Raw genomic sequence first — 18154 nt, 5'->3', positions numbered from 1 at the left:
TATCAAGAGAAACACAGTGAAGTCATAACTCAGTGCTGACCTTGGGCAATGGGGAGAATGGTAGGATCCTTCACAGAGAAGATCCTTTAGATTTGCAGGATATGAGGACAACCAAGGTATAGGGCCAAACACAAAGAAAAGCCACAGATGTGCAGTTTCATGCTCTGGAAGTGAATAAGTTTTCCAAGGGAGGAGATTACAACAAGGAGAAAGACAAGGGCTGATTATAGACATATCTCCAGAACACCCACATTTAAGGGGTGGAAAGAAGATAAGCCCAAGAGGCTGAAAGACTAATCACTGGGAGGAAAAGAACCAGAAAAGCACAGAAACCAAACACACTTATTTCAAGGAAGAGCAGTCAACAGCATCAAATGTGGAGATCAAGAAACTTGAAAACTTAAAGAAAGGTCACTCACTCTTGTCCCAAGAAACATTCCACAGTGTGAGAGAGCCAGATTTTTTTTTTTTTAATTTTTTTAGCTGTAGATGGACATAATACCTTTATTTATTTTTATGTGGTGCTGAGGATTGAACCCAGTGCCTCACACACACAAGGCGCGAGCTCTACCACTGAGCCACAACCCCAGCCCGAGGGCCAGATTTTAACTTAAAAAGACAAAAATCAAACTGCTAACACAAGAGTAAGAGACAAGGACTGGGCTGAACCACGGACAAAGAAGGAAGACACAGGATAAAGTAAAAGGGAATAACTTGCTTGAGGAGAGGTGTGGGATAAGGAAGGATTACCCTTCAAAAATATAGATGACAAAAGGAAATGGGAGGGGGGGGGGGACATTTGGTGATACCAGCCTGTAATCTGAGCAACTTGAGAGGCTGAGACAGGGGGATTGCAAGTTCAAGGCCAGGCTCAGCAACTCTGCAAGACCCTGTCTCAAAACAAAAAATTTTTTTAAAAAAAAGGGGGGGTTGGGGATATAGCTCAGTAATATTACACGCGCATACACGCACACATGCGCACGCGCACACACACAAACACACACACACACACAGAGTTCAGTGATTAGGAACTAAAGGTGTAGCTCAGTGGTAGTCCTAGGTTCAATCCGTAGCATCAAAAAACAAAAGTTCAGGAAAGAAGGACAGTCATTTCAATAAATGATACTGGCCCAACTGAACATCCTTATACAGAGATGAACTTTAAGCCACACCATGCACCATACACTAAAAATAATTCAAAATCTGAGACTATAAAACTTCTCATAGAAAAAATGAAGGAAATATTTGTGACTTTGTATTAGGCAAAGATTTCCTAAATACAACACCAAAAAATGTGATCCATAAAAGAACAAATTGATATTTTGAATGACATCAAAAGACTTGTTGTTCAAAAGGCAATTTGGGGCTGGGGGGTGTAGCTTCGTGGTAAAGTATATGTTTAATGTGCACAAGGCCCTGAGTTTGATCCCTAACACCACCAAAAAGAGAGGCAATGTTAAGAGAATGAAAAGACAACCCAAAGACAGGAGGAAATATTTGCAAATTGTGTATCTAATAAAGTATTCATATCTAGAATATACAGAGAACTCTCAAAACTTAGAAAGAAAATGAACAACCCAATTTTTAAAAATAGACAAAAGATTTGAACAGACACATCACCAAAGAAGGTATAAAGAACTGCACTATCATTGCTTATTAGGGAAATGCAAATTCAAACCACAATGAAATACCACTGTGCACCTATGAGAATGTCTAAAGTTAAAAAGACTTAAACATCAAATGCGATTAGGATGAGAAGCCACTGAAACCCTAAAATGCTGGTGGATGGTGGCATGTGCCCTGGGCAGAGCCTCCCCTCCTAGGTTATTCACAAAGAAATGAAGCATCCATCCACACAGATTTGTACACAAATGTTCCTTCACAGCTTTGTAACAACCAACAGACAAGTGGATAGAGAACAACAAGAACAAGCCAATAAAAATAAATCACTGAGCAAGGGTGTGGCGCAGTGGTAGAGCTTGCCTAGCATGCGTGAGGCACTGGGTTTGATCATCAGCACCACATAAAAAATAAAATAAAGGTATTGTGTTCACCTACAACTAAAAAATAAATGTTTAAAAAAATGAATCACTGTTATATATAACATGGTTGAATCTCAAAATAATTATCCTGAAAGAAACCAAACCCAAGAAAAGTATATACTTTGAAGAAATATTTGTACACTCATATTCATAGCAGCATTATTCATAGCAACTGAAAGATGGAAGCACCCAGTATCCATCAATGGATAAATGGATAAAAAAAACATAGTCTATCCATACAATAGAATATTATTCAGATTTAAAAGGAAAGAAAATTCTGATGCATGGATGAACCTTGAAGATATTACACAAGGCAAAATAAGCCAGTCACAAAAAGGCACTGTATGATTGAGTAATCAAATTCACACAGACAGAATGGGGACTGCTAGGGACTGGGCAGGGAAGTGAGGTGCTGTTTAGTGGGGACAGTTTGAATTTGGGAGGATGAAAGAATTCTGGAGATGGATGTTGGTGACAGTTGCACAACAATGTGAATGTACTTAATGCCATTGAATGGTACATTTAAAATTGGCTAAAATGGTAAATTTTATGTGCTATGTATCTTACCACCATTTTTTAAAACTAACTTTTTTAAAGGTGCATTCTTATGATTCTACCTCACAATTCTAGAATACATAAACTAATTTGCTGTGACAGATAGCAAATAAATGGTAACCTAAGGATGAACATGAAGGAAGCCAGCCACAGAGGGAGCACATGGAGACTATCGGGCAATGGTTTCTTATGCATGTATACACATCATAACTTACCTAATTATTATACTACAAAGATAGGCAACTTAGTATATAATACATAAGAAAATAAAACAGGCTAAATTGAAAAGAAGGTGGGCAAAGAGGAAGGACAGAAAGGGGAAAGGAAGTCAGAGCAGTATCTGTGACAGCTAACAGAGTCACCCCAAAAGAAAGAACACAAAAGTATGCACTGTGGATTTCAGCATAACATCTCTTTGTGCAGGAAAAGTATCTAAGGAGAAGGAGAAAAGGCCCAGGGGAGAGAAAGTATCACTGATGAGGAGAAAAATGCCTTTCCTGTACCATATGGATGACACAAAATTTTGAGTAGTATGGCTCAAAACTAAGTAAGAACCAGAGTGAAGGCAGACTCCCTGAGACAGGGGTAAGAAGGTTCCAAAGACAAAAAAGGCTCTATGACTAAGGTAAGAAGTCAAGACCAGGTATAGAGATGATAGAGGCACAGCACTCCACCAGGACAATGAAGACAGCCCCACACTGTCAAGACAGCTTGAAGGAGCTTCCTCCTGGGGTGGCACAAAACCCAGGAAGTCAACAAAAGAACAGGAGCCGGCTGCAGCCAGGCAAAGGCTCATAACGTTGCCTCTGTACCTCCTTCTCCTTAATGTTTTAGGGAGCAGACAAGCAAGGTTGTAATGTCACTCCTTTGCTATGAATGGTTTGATTAATATAATCGAGTCAGAAGGAGCAGGAAGGGCAGACAGAGAGACTGACCAGGCAGCAGAACTAGCCATTTGGCTGCCCTGTGGCTCCTCTAAGGGAGAACTCACATACAAACATACAAACGGTTGATGGCCACGAATGCAGACTCACTGAACTCACTGAACTCTTAAGTCCTTCATGTGCTGAATCCCACCACTTTTGCTGTTCTGGGCAGCTTTGAGAAAGAACCAGCTGTGGGGTTAAAGTGGCATTCCTTTCCCAGTCCAAGAACTCAATGACTATTATAGAGGCACAGCAAGGTTCTGCATAATAGTACAGACTGCTGGGAAGAAGTGATTTTTTTAAAAAAGCTCTATACAATGAACCCCATGGTGGGCCCTGGGAAGATAAGCTCACTAAGTCACTATGAAGAATTTCCTTCTGGACTTTACTGTCCCTATAACTATAAATCTAACACCATGATAAGTGTTAAGATGGTGTTAAGACTGGCAAGGCCTCTGTGGCTCTGAACAGCAGCACACCTATCCAGCAAGGACATACCCAGGCAACATCTAACACCCACAAGACCATGTGCAAAAGGAAAGGCGGTGCGCAGGAGTATGAACACCCCAACACCAAGAGGCTGGGACTGCCAAACATCTTTAAATGTAGAGAACAAAACTCCCACCTCCAAAAATTTGCAAAGAGCACATGAATAAAATGTATTCTTCATCTCAGGTTTGGTCACATTACTGTTGATCAAATGAATTTGACTCCTTTCACCTGCTTCCTACCCAAGGCAAATAACCACTAAAACCAGCATTCTCCTCCAATGAGGTCTGCCACCACCTCTGCCCTCTCCTTCCAATTCTTTAGCCTCAGGTCATTGAGGCCTTAATAGGTCTTTCCTATTAAAGCTCTGATGCAGAAACCTCCAGACTCACCTTCAATCTGTCCTATCCTCTTCTACAGCTACTCTTCTCAGCCACCTCCTACCCCTTATAGACCTCCCTCACCTTAGTACTGACCTTTGCTCTCCTCACTCCCTTCAGGGACATCTCACTGCCATGGCCACAACCACTTTTAAGATGATAACTCCCAACTCTAGCTCAAATATCTGTTTATTTCCCAGAACTTCAGAACCCACTGCCAACTGTCCACTGGAATCTTCCATTTATATCTCCAACCATCCTCTCCTAGCTGAAAACAGACACACATCTCCTATCTGCCTGAAGAACAAGGATACTAGGGACCAGGATTATCTTTCTATGTGTTCCTATATCCCTCAAGCCCTCCTTCCCATCACTGTCCATACCCCAACTCACATCTCTCCACCAGCCTGGGCCAGGATAGCCACCTCCTATAACAGGGACTTATAGGCTGCTTTGCTAAAAAGCACTGTTTTAGCCCTGCAATGTCCAATGGGGTAACTAAAAGCAGAATAAAAACTTGACATCTCTGCCTCCATTGTGTTACCAATCTCCTTTCTATCTTAAACTTTGGGTGAGATTCCTGCTCAACTCTGCACATAGAAATGTCAATCATTTAAGGAGTGTCTGTCTAAAAACTGGTAATACAAGATTGATTCGCCTTAAAATTTACCTACCTCTCTCATTTTCCTTTAAGGCTGAAGACACCAGATAGGAAATAACTAAGGTATTTTCAAGATTTGCAGGGACATCATAGTCAGAAAATTGTCAACTGTCCGGTTTTACAGCGTCCTGTTTCAGGTCACTGGAGTAGCAACTGTAAGTTCCCAGTCACTGTCCTAAACCTAAAGGAACTAACTCCATCCTGCCTTTCTGTTGTCCTTTTCTCTAAGTCATTCTCTCCTGCAGTCACCTTGGATTTTAAGAAAAGCAAGCCCTACAGGCAGATCACCCCTGAATGCCCCCACCCACCCAGTGGAAGCAATTACCCTGTAAGAGAACTGAGGCTGTTTCCCCACTAAGTAGAAGCAATCATCTCGTGATGGGAACAAAATTGTCTCCTCAAGCAGTAACTTCTCCAGGACTTCACAGAATCAGACCTATCATCAATCTGACCAAATTTGATCAAGACCTTTTAACTATACATCTCTCTTGCCCCCTTCCCCAATTCCTCCCAAACCTGAAGCTCACGTCAATACCCCTAAAACAGGGCTGAGGATGTTTGGTTCCCTTTTGTCTTCCCAGTATGGCAATACTGAATATTAAATTCCTTTCCTACTTCACCATTACTCTTGCCATTTCGTTTTCTTTGGGGACAAGTGACCATACTGCTATACTATATGAACCTGGCATATTGAGAATCCCTGACATCAGCTCCCTGCTCCTGGCCTGGGATTCCAGCAACACTCCCAGCCATGCTCCCTGTAGCTAGCCTTTCCCCTCTCCTTCCCTCCCAATCCTTTTGGTGTATAATAAGTGTATAAGAGCATACATTTGTGTGTGTGCATGTGTGTGAGTGCATGTGTGAACACATGTGAGAGGTCGTATGTGAGAACACTGTGTAAGGGTGAGAGAGCTGTGAGAGCAATGTTGAGTGTGTCTGTATGTCCATCTTCTCAACAATGCAACATTGCACCCTTGAAACTAGAACACAATATCATGTAAACAATAATAAGAATCACTTCCGAGGGAGGGGGGAGGAGCTTTTGGAAACTAAGAATGATAGCAAAGAAAAAAACAAAACTTCATGTGAGGACTAGAATACACAGTTGAGGAAATCATGTATGGGTTTCCAGGAAAAAGAGCAAAAAAGTCAGAGACACAGAATATAAGAGGAAAAAGGGGAATAAAAGAACTAGTGAACCAATTCCATAATTACAGAAGATCTAGACAGAAAATAAAGGGAAGGAAATTACATGAATTTAAGGGAATCTATAAATTCAGAGATAAATGACAAGACTCTGTAGCTAAAAACTCAGCAAGCACCCAGTACATAGGATTAAATTAGAGCCAAACTCAGATAAAGCATAATGTACTTTTACAACACTGAATGCAGGAAGAAATAAGAGCTTATAGAGAGTAAAGAAGTACATATTATACCAAGAACAAAATCAGAAATGTATCAGCTACCTAAGAGCCATGCAATAAGCCAGAAGAAAGCAGAGCAATGCAGGGAATATTTTCAACTTAATATTCAATTATCAGTGATGTATACATGCAGGCATGTGGCAGTGTGACCAGCTCACCCTAATTTGCCTGGAACCATCAGTCCCAGCTATGGCTTGAATATTGTTTGTCCCTTCCAAAACTCATGTTAAAATTTATTCCCCATTACGAAATTTAAAATTAAGAGGTAGGACAAAGTGATCAGGGTTCTGTCTATATGAATGACTACTCCATTCACGTGATTAATAGGTTAATGGGTTAATAGGTTATGTTGAGAATGGGTCTGCTATAAAAGCCAGTTTGGGTAGGTCTCCATGTATTCCTTTTCACCTGAACCATCTCAGAACTCTGTCAACAAGAAGCTATCAACAGATGTGGACCCCTGACCTTGAATCAGAACTATAAACCCGAATAAACCTCTTTTCTTTATAACTTACCCAGAACTGCACCTATCCTAGACAAACCATTTGCTAAGAACTGACTTGGTTTTAAATTAAAACTCCCATGTCCCAAGAAGCCCTCTCTTCCAGGAAAATCAGAAAGATGAGTAGAACTAAATGAGGTCTCAAAAACTTTCTTTCTCATAGTTACTTTCTTATGAGGATACTAAAGGATGTTCTCAACCAAATGATTAAAGCAAACAAAGAATAAAGACCACAGCTTGCCTCACCCTCAATGGTGAGAGACTGAAAGCTTCCTCCCTGAAGACCCAGGAACAAGAAAAAGATGCCTGTGCTCACCTCTGCACCCCCTGGTTGGCCGGCTGTTCTTACCCAGCTGCAGCCCGCTGAGCTTGTCCCCGCCCGACATGTCGAGACCAAGAACAACCCTGAGTATGCGTCGTTCTTCTTCTTCAAGATCACCAGCGCCTCGTCAGCCATGATCTTCAGTGCCCTGGGTGCCACCTATTGCATGCCCAAGAGTGGCACCGGCATCGCAGCTGTGTAAGTCATGAAGCCAGAGAGGATCATGAAGTCCATCACCCTGTGTTCTTGGCTGGGATCTTTGCCATCTATGGCCTGGTGATGGCAGTCCTCATTGCCAACTCCCTGAATGATGGTATGCGCCTCTACAGGAGTTTACTCCAGCTGGGTGCAGGCCAGAGTGTGGGCCTCAGCGGCCTGGCAGCTGGCTTTGCCATTGGCATTGTGGGGGATGCTGGTGTTCAGGGCACTGCCCAGCAGCCCTGACTGTTTGTGGGCATGATCCTGATCCTAATCTTCACTGAGGTGCTTGTCCTCTAAGGTCTCATCATGGCCCTCATACTTTCCACAAAGTAGCCTCTCAAACTCACCAGCCACAGAACACGATGTAAAGATCACCCCCTCCTCATTCCAGAGCTAACACGCTGACACAGATGCACTGGCAATGGCCCCTTCCGCCCTGTGCTGTGGACATTGGGCCCACTAATCTCCCATCCAGGCCCCACCAGTGAGAATACCAGCCTCCATCCCTGCACACACACACACACACACACACACACACACACACACTGCCCCAGAGTGCTCTGTGTAAAAGGATGAAGTAGAATTGTCAGTTGTGGAGCAACCCTTATCTCCCAACTATATAGTACCCTTTAGGTAGAGTGCTGCCTTGTGGGGTTCCCCTTGCCAAGACTCCTTGGATGGAACTGCCCCCTGTGCCCAGTGCCCAGGGTTGGAGGCAAAAGGTCAGCCACCAGGCCCTGGCTCCAAGCTGTGTACAATAAAGTTTTCGGATCTGGGGTGGGGGGGAAATCATGATGAGATACCAAGATACCAGTTCATACTCACTAGAATAGCTATAATCAAAAAGATAGATAACGAAGCTGGTGCTGTAGCTCAGTGGCAGAGGGCTTGCCTCGCACATGTGAAAGGACTGAGTTCAATCCTCACCACCACATATAAACAAGTTAAAAAAAAAAAAAAGGTTCATTGACAACTAAAAAATTTTTTTAAAAGGATAACAAGTGTTGGTGAGGATATGGAAGCATATCTCATAAAACACCACTCTAGCAGTTACTCAAAATGGCCCAGCAATTACACTCCAAAGAATATACCCAAAACAAATGAAAATATGCCTACATAAAAATATGTCTACATAAAAGCTTGTATACGAATATTTATAACACCATACTCCTAAGAGCCAATTCAAATGTCTGGTGAATAAATGAACAAAATTGGGAATATCCATACATCAAAAGATTATTCAACCAATAAAAGGAACAAAGCACAGGTATGTGCTACAAAATGGATAAACTCTAAAAACATTCTATTAAGTGAAGAAGTCAGACACAAAAGGCCACATATTATTACATTTATATGAAACCCAGAATTGGCAAATCTATAAAGGCAAAATAGATTGGTGATTGTGTAAGGTTGAAAAGTTTGGGAGGAAATATGTATGAAGTTTTTCTGGAGTAATAAAAATGTTCTGGAACTGGATAACAGTGATAGTTGCACACTCTGTAAATACACTTAAAAACGCACAATTGTACATGATAAAGGGTAACCTTTAAGATATGTGAATTACATCTAAATTTAAAAACTGTGTGCATGCATCCACACTATACTGTCATTGGCTGCACAATTAGAAGGGACAGAGCAAATGTTTATTTTTACATATTTGTAATTCACTTGTCACATTGACCATGTATTTTCTAATATTAAAATTATCTAATAGCAAATGTAATTTTTTTTTTAAATCAGGGGAAACTGAACAAGATACTATCAGGATCAAACTAGAATAATTTTCTTATTTTTCAAATTATCTAAAACCTGATCTTATTACTTTTATGATTAATTAAATAACTGCTTCCCTGTCATCCACCTATAACAAATATTGGGAAAGACACAATTCCTAAAAACAACACCAACATTAACTATCTACTAAGGCAACTCAGGGCACATGAGATTTGCATACAATTCTGTAGGCAAACTTTTTTTAAAAATATTTTTTAGTTGTTGATGTACCATTATTTTTTATTTATTTATATGTGGCTGAGAATCAAACCCAGTGCCTCACACATGCTAGGCAAGTGCTCTGCCACTGAGCTATAATCCCAGTGCCTAGGGGCTAACTTTTGGTAACTGATTTTAATGGAAGAAAAAAGAAAGCCACCAAAAATGGAATGATAGAACTTCTTACAAGGAATATTTAATGAATAAAAGCAATCATATTCTTCAAGTTAATATGCAGTTTTAACATGATATCCTCAACAGGTATAATATAGAACCTCATCAAGTTCCAGTGAAATTCACTTTAAAGAAATCAAGCAATATTGAAGAAGAGTCTTGAGCCTTTTTGTAGATAATGAAATGGTACATTTAGCCTACAACAATCAAGGAAGAAAATTTTCTAAAATCTTAATATAAATTAAATCACTGAAGACAAAATAGCAAACCAACTAGAAAAAGGAAAGCAGTGAATAAGAAAACATGGAACATTTTATTTGTAAAATTCTATAGAAGAGCAATATCCAGACATGAATGAGTTAACAAAATAGGAAATGCCAATATTTTTTGAATCAGATAGAAAATATAATCTTTCCTATAAATAAAGGAATGCAAATTAAGCTATAAAGTATCATCATAACTGTAAATTTAAAAACAAGGCTAGCAGGAAAGTGCATATGGCTCAGCAGGAAAGTGCATGCCTGGCATATATGTGGCCCTGGGATCAATCCCCAGTACCACGAAAAAAAAAATTTAAAAATAAAAATAAAAACATAGAATAGGGGGAAGGCGGGGAAAGAGGGGATGGGGACTGAAATAAAACTTCTTGCATGTATTATTTTATCAAAACGAACCCTAATACTATGTATAACTATAATGCGCTAATTTTAAAAAAATTAAAATCTTTCACCACTGACTACATCTGGGTTTTTAAGCTACCTGAGACTCTAAAACTATCTATGCCTCTATTTCCACAGAAGAAAACAGAACCAGATATCCCTCCTACACCCACTATCCAAAAAGGGAAATGAATGAACCATGAAAATAAAGATGAAAAGGACTGAATGCTTTAACCTGGGAGTGAGGGTACAAAAACTTAAGTCATGTATTCAGGATTCAACTCCAGCCTACCCTGAGTTTCACAAATATCATGAAATAAGGCTCCAAGTGAATTAACTGTATAGACTACACTATTCAGGTCCTTGCTACTATGCTTTTTTGCAAGATCCACATTAAGAGATTTTTGGTTTCCTCCATTGAAATATCTTTCAATGTCTTTAAAAACATATTTGACCCCCATCATAATTCTTTTCTATTATCACACATTTCAGGTGGCCCCTTGACAACAGACCCAAGAACAAGAATGGACCCAATTCTGCTCATTTCAAACTTTCCTTCCAAACTCCACCCCTCTAAGAAAATCCTTAACACAAATCTTGCATCCTCTCTTCTTCCCTTCTCCTGGCTCCCCAAGACCAGGAATTCACAAAGGCCAGCAAAGGCAACCACAGTCTAGGAAACATTTCTGAGATTCTAGGGACTGGAATAAAAGGAACAAAGCACAGGTATGTGCTACAAAATGGATAAACTTACATTTATATGAAACCCAGAATTGGCAAATCTATAAAGGCAAAATAGATTGGTGATTGTGTAAGGTTGAAAAGTTTGGGAGGAAATATGTATGAAGTTTTTCTGGAGTAATAAAAATGTTCTGGAACTGGATAACAAATTAAGCTATAAAGTATCATCATAACTGTAAATTTAAAAACAAGGCTAGCAGGAAAGTGCATATGGCTCAGCAGGAAAGTGCATGCCTGGCATATATGTGGCCCTGGGATCAATCCCCAGTACCACGAAAAAAAAAATTTAAAAATAAAAATAAAAACATAGAATAGGGGGAAGGCGGGGAAAGAGGGGATGGGGACTGAAATAAAACTTCTTGCATGTATTATTTTATCAAAACGAACCCTAATACTATGTATAACTAGTTCAATCCTCAGCACCACATAAAAATAAAGGCATTGTGTTGTATCCATCTACACCTAAAAAATAAAATTTCTTTAAACAAAAACAGAAAATTATGAGGGAATACTGGGTGCCTCCAGGAGTGTAGGGACATGCAGGACAGCAGAGGGTACCCTCAACCACATCACTCCTCTACACTCATTATGCTAGACTGCAGCTGTCTGCCCAAGTCCCCCTAAACTGTCAGTCCCACAAGCATCTCCCACTATGTGTGCAAATCCTAAAACAAGACCTGACACATCACAGAAGGTACTCAACAAACACAAGGAATGGAAGGATGGAAGGGTATATCACATATGAAGAGAAGTCTTCTCTAAAAATTAGTATGATCTGCAAAAGGAAGAGGTCATTTCAAATCATCCTGAAATCCCTGATGCTGGAGATATGCTAATAAGTACTAACAATTTCCCATTCATCACGGATGTTGTGGAAAGCACTGAAAAGCTCCCAGTGCTGAGTGAGATGGCTGTAGACAACCTGCACCCTGCTGCTAAAAGTCAAGCAGTCTTTGAAGAGGCACTAAAGGCAGAAAGAAAGGAGTCCTTCACCAGCCATGTCACATGCAGGGTGGCCATGCCTCAGCAAAAGTGATTGTAAAGGGGCAGAAACAAAGAAAGAGGGAAGTCTAGGAGCCAGGCCCTGACCTAGGGCCATGTGAGAGTTATCCACAGTTGAGATGAACAGGTGGTGACAGGACCGCGTCCAAGTGCCCAGCTCTACCAAAACAAAATCAGGGCTCAGACAATTCAGCTGTGCAAGCAGATGGTCCCTGAACACAGGTAGTCTCCCCAAGGAGATGTTTTATAGTATTATAGAAATATAACTCATGTAGGCCTATATTCAAACTCAGACACTTCACTATTCTGAGATAGGAATTATCAGGGACAGGTACACATATACACACACATCTTTCATACACACATATAGAGAGAGAGTGTAAGGGAAATGTGTACTACCTATCTATTGTTGAAGACATTTTAGGTAATTCTATTAAGGAGCAAACTATATTTTGCTTACAAACAACATTTTATGAACTGCTTTGAAATTTCATACAAAACACCTAATTTACAGGACTTTAGTTACAGTTCCTGAACAAATGTACCCATTATGCATGAAATTAGCATTTCACTATATAATTAGCCAGAACAAATGAACACATACAACTTGTACCTCTAAAATCCCCTAATGATCATGTCTCCAGAAAAATTCCTAAGTAAGAAAACACTGACCAATATATAACTTAAGTTCTCATGGAATAAAAAAAAATCATAAAGCAGATTATTCCAACTTTTCAAATGTGAACAAAAACAGAAAATTATGAGGGAATACTGGGTGCCTCCAGGAGTGTAGGGACATGCAGGACAGCAGAGGGTACCCTCAACCACATCACTGGACAGAAGCATGCCTCAGGCATGTAAATAACTGTCCTTTGTCCTGTACTATCTTAAGGTGTACTTTCAGACATTCAGGGAGGTGGGAACCTATTCATAATCCACCTGAGCCTGGAAACTAACTCGATTTTACATAAAAACCTAAACTATTTTTTGTGTGGCTTTATTATATTGCAAATTTTCCAGGAATATAACTATTGTGCAAATTTGTCTGATTCTGGCCATTAGTAAAATTTAGTCACGTTCCTCAAAAATTCATCACCAATGCAGGACTGCCTATGTTTTGAGTTGATCCAAACACTTCCAGGCTTCACATGTAGCATTTACTCACATCTGTCCATAATAGCAAATACCTTGTTAGGGAAGCCAGCATTTATATAATGAAAAAGTGGTTATAAATCCCTGATTTTTTTAAGTATGTGTGTATACATGTATATTATCTGTTACTATAAAATAAGGTATAGGGGCTAGGATTGTGGCTCAGCAGTGGAGCGCTTGCCTAGCACAGACGGGACCCAGGTTCAATCCTCAGCACCACATAAAAATAAAGGCATTGTGTTGTATCCATCTACACCTAAAAAATAAAATTTCTTTAAAAAGTAAAATAAAATAAAATAAGGTATAAGTTATGTCATCTATTTTCAGTTCAGAATAGGAAAGAAGGACACTATAAAATATCTGTTATAAAAATTGAGCACTGCCAGGAACAATGGCATATACCTATAACCCCAGCAATTCAGGAGGCTGAGGCAGGAGGATCAAAAGTTTGAAACCAGTCTTAGCAACTTAGTGAGGCCCTAAGCAACTTAGAGAAATCCTATCTTAAAAATAAAAAAGTGCTGGTAAAGAGCCTCTGATTTCAATCTCAAGCACAAAAAAAAAATAAAAATAAAAATGGAGGATTGGTCTGGGGGCAGTCAAGACAGTGGAGTTTAGGAAGTTTTTACATTTCAAATAAACAGAAACTTGGAGCTCTTCAGTACAATCACTTCTCTGGAGATGAAGTGTTACAGGTCTGAAAAGTAAAACAAGACCCAAGGACAAGTAGAACACTCAGCTTAGCAACATGGCTTCTCACTATAGAAAAAAACCTGGATCCCACTGCATTCACCAAGAAAAAAGGCTAGGCACCCACAGGCTCCACTAATTTTCAAGTCAGCCTAGGCCACAACCTGAGCTCCTGATCAAGGTAGAGGCCACAATACTGACACAGCCCTGAAGAATAGGTTATGAGGCATCCTCCAAACAACCACTGGCAAAACCTCGAATGCCAGGAACTCTACCACTCAATGAAGTGTACATAGATGTTCAGTATAAACACTGTTTTCAAAGAATTATAGAATTTTTTTAATATTGATTTTTTTTTTTTTTTTTAGTTTTTGGCAGACACAAAATATTTTATTTGTATGTGGTGCTGAGGATCGAACCCAGGCCGCATGCACGCCAGGTGAGCGTGCTACCGCTTGAGCCACATCCCCAGCCCCAAAATTATAGAATTTAATGGTTCAAAGGACCCTAGAAATAATCTAAAACAATTCTGTCATTTTCTAAATGAGGAAACTGTGGTATAGCAAGCCTTAAGTGATTATCCTTAAGTACACAGGGCTCTCCCCAGCCTTGACACAGACTCAAGACACTTTTTTAGGAGCAGGAACTCTATAAACAGTGACCTGCTGACCATTTCCCATGGTATCTGGTGCTAAGAAGTTACAGTCCTCAGCAGCAGGAGCACCACTATAGGTTCCATGGCCCACCCTGTGAACTTCTAGGAAAATCAGTGGACTTCATACCCTCACTGCATCACAAGATCCTAAGTGCACACCTGAGCCAGGTCCCCATCTTCATGTAGTTCAAAGTCTCAGCCTACAGCTCTCTCTGTTTCTGGGGTACTGCCTGAGTCTTCTTTTAAACACAGTCCCTGCATTTTACAATAAATTTTGTTAGGACAACTGAACAGCCATTCGGAAAGGATAAAATTGAATCCATACTTCACAACGTGGGTAAACTCCAAATAGACCAGAGATATAAATATAAAAATTGAAAACACACAAAGATTGTTTTCACAGAACTACAGGTAAAAAATACAAGCACTACAGGAAAAATGGGTGAAAGCCTTCAAAACCTCAGGAAAGGGAAATCTCTCTGATTCAAAATTCCAGACACCACAAAAGAAAAATATTAAATATTTTATAACAAACATTTTAAATATTAAAAAAAACTACTTGACAAAAACAAAAACTCAGAAGCAATAAAACAAAATAAAATAAACAGCATGTTCAAAGCCCTAGGTTTGATCCCTAGTACTACCAAAAAGAAAAAAAAAGATAAAGTGAGAGAAAACATTAATAATATATATTATAGGGACTGGGATTGTGGCTCAATGGTAGAGCACTTGCCTAGCAGGTGTGAGGCACTGGGTTCGATTCTTAGCACTGCATATAAACAAATAAATAAATAAAGTTCCATCAATAACTAATAAAAATTTTTTTAAAATAATATATATTATAGATGAAGTTCTAAAATCCCAAAAGAAAAATGAAAAAGTACTCTTAAGACTGTATATCTTAACACACAATTAGAACAAAATGTTAAAACATCAGTGCACACCACCTTTCAGATGAGTAAAATTCAAATTTTACACACGTACTGGCTAGTGAGCTGTGGAAACAAGGCTGCTCGTACATGGTGGAAGGAATGCAAAATGGCACAACCCTCAAGGGAGGTTTGGCTGGCATTATCTACCAAAACTATACAGCCATTTTCCATAGGAATCTGCTTCTGGGGATGTATCCTGAAGATATAACCCCTCTCCAAATTAAAACACCAGCGAGCACAAGGTTATCACTGTGAAATCATATGTACCAGCAAAATATAAGACACTGTGTGAATGCCCCTTCACAGAAGACTGCAGGATCAATAAGTGATACACTGAAGGCTAATGCTGCAATCATAATCAGTGCAGATCTCAATAAACTGTGAGGGCAGGATTTCCAGGACATACTCACTGTCAGCTTAAAAAATAAAAAATGTAAGAGTACACAGAATACACTAGCTTATTTATAACAAAGAAGAGGAAATTTAAAAAAACATGCACACATATGACGTAGCATTATTTATTTTTGACAGAAAAACAAGAAAAGTACACCAGAAACTGCTCAAAATTGTTCCTGGTAGGGGTGGGGTCATTGAAGCAGAGTAACAGGCATGAACTTGCTCTCCAGACATCTTTTCATAAAACTTTGACTTGTGAACTATGAAAATGATTTAAAAAATCAAAAAGTAAATTTTAAAAAAATGTTTTTAGTGGTAGATGAGCACACAGTGTATTTATTTTTATGTATACTGAGGATCAAACCCAATGCTTCACACACGCGAGGCAAGTCCTTTACCACTGAGCTATGCCCCAGCCCCAAAAAGCCAATTTTTAAAAAGCCCTAAAATTGAATACAAACTGAAATTAACCTAACTATGTTGCAACCACAAAAAGAATTCAAGTAACTTCTAAGTGGGATATGTTCTAATGACAAAAGCAACTACAGAGAAATCCTTAGCTTTTTCTGATAGGTTTGCTGTTGATGACAACAATGGTGCAGGAATAGGAATTCTAAAATACTCTGCATGTACGTTAAAATAGAAGAAACAGAACACTGATCTTGGAAACTGGGGTTCTTACTGTGAGAGAAGAGAAGCACAAACCAAAACAGAGAGAGTAGTGCTGTGGATTTGAACTGGAAATGTCAAAAGGAACTTGTGATTCAAAAATATGATTCCTAGCTCTGTCCCCTGGAAGGATCTAGAAGTAATTATTCTCAGCTGTGAGCACACTGCCTGTCTGTACATTAAATACCATCCCACCAGAACAAAGCCAGAGCTTCTTGGGAAAAATAACTGGTCCCACAGCTGAGGCAGAGAACACACAAGTGACCCTAGTACATTCTGTGCCAGATCAAGGAGTGCTCAAAGAACAACACAGACAAACAAGCCAGGCTGAGGAGTTCCCACTGGCCAAACCAGTGGACTGAAAATCAAAGGAATTAATAACAGTAGAAACAGAATGAAAATCCTTAAGTCCACAGTAGTTTAGTAATAATAATAATAATAATAATAATAATAATAATATATTAATAATAATAATATAATAATAATACAGAAAGGAATGCCAGCTATTATGGGTAGAAGAAATAATGGAATCTTTTTTTTTTTTTTTGGGGGGGGGGGAGGGTAACCAGGGATTGAACCCAGGGGCATTTAACCATTGAGCCACATCCCCAGCCCTTTTACTTTTTATTTTGAGATGATCTCACCAAGTTGCTTAGGGCCTCACTAAGTTCCTGAGGCTGGCCTTCAACTTGTGATCCTCCTACTACAGCCTCCCAAGTCGCCAGAAATAAGGCATACTGCCCCATGCCCAGACTAAGGAATCTTTTAAATTATCATTTTGCAACCACCAATAGCATAACTGATACTGGGGAGAACCATCAATGGATACAAAAAGCTGTAGTAGCCTCAGATTGTCTCCCTGCAAGTTCTTTATTAATGATGAAGAAAAAACTGCCTTTCCTGAAAAGCAAATAGCCAACCCTTCCAAGGGCACCCATCCAGAGTTACAACAGTGGGCTCTCCACCTCAGAGTCCTCCAGTGCAACAAGACCCAGGGCTGGACAAAGATGACTCATCTGAATTTAATCATGGGAAGCAACCAGACAAAGACTGGTCTCAACTTCATAAAAAGCCAAGGTCAGAAACAACAGAAAAAATGATAACTATTCTAGTTTAAGAGTCTAGAGACACAAATGCAACATGTGATCTCTGAATTCTGAACAGAAAAAAAAAACAACAATCAATGATAGAATGAATTAAATTATAGCCACAGAATTAAATATTATATGAAAAAGAACTACTGATTCTGTTTGTAAATGAGTCTTACAAGCATAAAAACAGAAGAGGTCAAACAAGGAAAGAGTCCATACCATATGATTCCATATGTAAACTTCAAAATCAGGTAAAGCTACTGTGCAGCTACAGTGAGTTGAGTGGTAACCCACAAAAAAGATATGTCCATGTCCTAATCCCTAGAACCTGTGAATGTAGCCTAATTTGGAAAAAAGGACTCTGCAGATGTAACTGTGTTTAGGATCTTCAAGTGATGTTGTCCTTGTAATTTCATGGGCCCTATCTCCAGAGGCAAGCATCCTTAAAAGAGACACACAAAGATGATCATGTGACAATGGAGGCAGGACAAAGTGATGC

General features: G+C 39.5%; 1 protein-coding gene and 1 pseudogene across 1 annotated transcript in view; one reads left to right on the top strand and one right to left on the bottom strand.

The window, feature by feature from the left end:
- Nudcd3 (NudC domain containing 3) overlaps positions 1-18154 on the bottom strand; it is a 109431-nt gene that overhangs the window by 58217 nt on the left and 33060 nt on the right. The gene's annotated exons all lie outside the window — the stretch shown is intronic.
- Positions 7282-7835, top strand: LOC124088277 (V-type proton ATPase 16 kDa proteolipid subunit c-like; annotated as a pseudogene).

This window comes from Marmota monax, unplaced genomic scaffold (genome assembly GCF_021218885.2).
Source record: "Marmota monax isolate L192 unplaced genomic scaffold, Marmota_monax_Labrador192_F-V1.1 WCK01_AAM20220418_F8-fsc00109, whole genome shotgun sequence".
Classification (NCBI taxonomy): domain Eukaryota; kingdom Metazoa; phylum Chordata; class Mammalia; order Rodentia; family Sciuridae; genus Marmota; species Marmota monax.
The sequence above is the reverse complement of the archived record's forward strand: the minus strand, read 5'-3'. Positions and strand labels throughout refer to the sequence as shown.